This window comes from Citrus clementina, unplaced genomic scaffold, assembly GCF_000493195.1.
Source record: "Citrus clementina cultivar Clemenules unplaced genomic scaffold, Citrus_clementina_v1.0 scaffold_2, whole genome shotgun sequence".
NCBI lineage: Eukaryota > Viridiplantae > Streptophyta > Magnoliopsida > Sapindales > Rutaceae > Citrus > Citrus x clementina.
This window is the reverse complement of record NW_006262688.1, coordinates 14,696,870-14,698,193: the sequence shown is the minus strand read 5'-3', so window position 1 is coordinate 14,698,193 and position 1,324 is coordinate 14,696,870.

Genomic DNA, 1,324 nt, shown 5'->3' with positions numbered 1-1,324 from the left:
TGGGTATGTTATGCATAGAATCAGGGAGGGGACAATGGTAACAGGAATAATTGTTTTATTCCATATAACAAGCACATTAACAAGGAATAATTGTTTAATTTCATTGTAACAAGCACATGGTTGGAGTAAGAGGGAATTAATTTCTTAGAGAAGAAAATGAAGAACGATACTGAGTTTAACCTTTAATAAATCGTGCAAGTAGATATTGCTCTCATTTTGTAAGGATAATTTGGTCATATGGCTAATTCATAAGGTAATTTACAAGTACGGCATGTTAGTATATTATTGATTTATTGCATGCTCTTCTGGTGATCGACTTTGTATTGAGGATACTAGGCTTATGAATTTCAATCTAATTCCGCTACTGGAATGTACCTAGTGGATGTAAACACGAATTCATTAGTTACAAAACCAACCATATTCATTGTGTCTGGGGACGAACTCTCGTCAAATACTATTGAATATTGGGGAAAAACAACAGAAATTGTTGATCAAAACAATTAAATTTGCTTTCAGATCCTCATGGGCTATGAGTCATTGTTCATGATTGTTATCATGTTTTTTTGCTATAGAAGATTGTATCTGTAGAGTTCCATAGTTTGATTCCTCTGTGACATGCATGCTGTAATTATATATGTTAAAATGATAGGATGTGATGGTAACAATGAGTTATTGTTTTGAAAAAAATTGCAGGAATGGAGGTCGGGATGGATCGCAAGCGAAAACGTAGCTATACAAAGATATGCAATCAAGGCATGGAAGAAAATCGAACAATAAAATCTAATAGTCATCATGGATTTGCAGGCTATTTGTAAGTTTCTGAACTCTATAAATAAATAATATTGGAACATAAGGAGGCAATTAGAGTTATAGAAATTGACTTGAGTTAAATTTAGTAGTGAAACTATATGCAAAATGAAGACAACAAATGGAACTACAAGCATTATAAAAGAGGTGCGTTAGATGGGAATAAAGTTTTATATACTGCAATAAGAGTGAAGCGACAATAAGGTTGATTAGTTTTTCAATTTTTTTTATTGTATGATAGTGAAATAAATTTGATATAATGAAAATACGTGTGGTGTGAAAACGACCTATCAATTTTTTTTTTGTGCAATTCAGTTTACAGTACAGTTACCTGTATATTTTGTACTACATAGTACTTATAAAAGTTTTGTACTGGGAGATTGATGTTGATTAATTCTATGAAAAGTTTAATTTTGATTGAGTAACCTTGTTTTATTTGTTTTATATTAACATTAATATTTAGAGATGTTTTAGTTTTATCAATTTGCAATGATTATATGGAATAATTGTTTTAGGA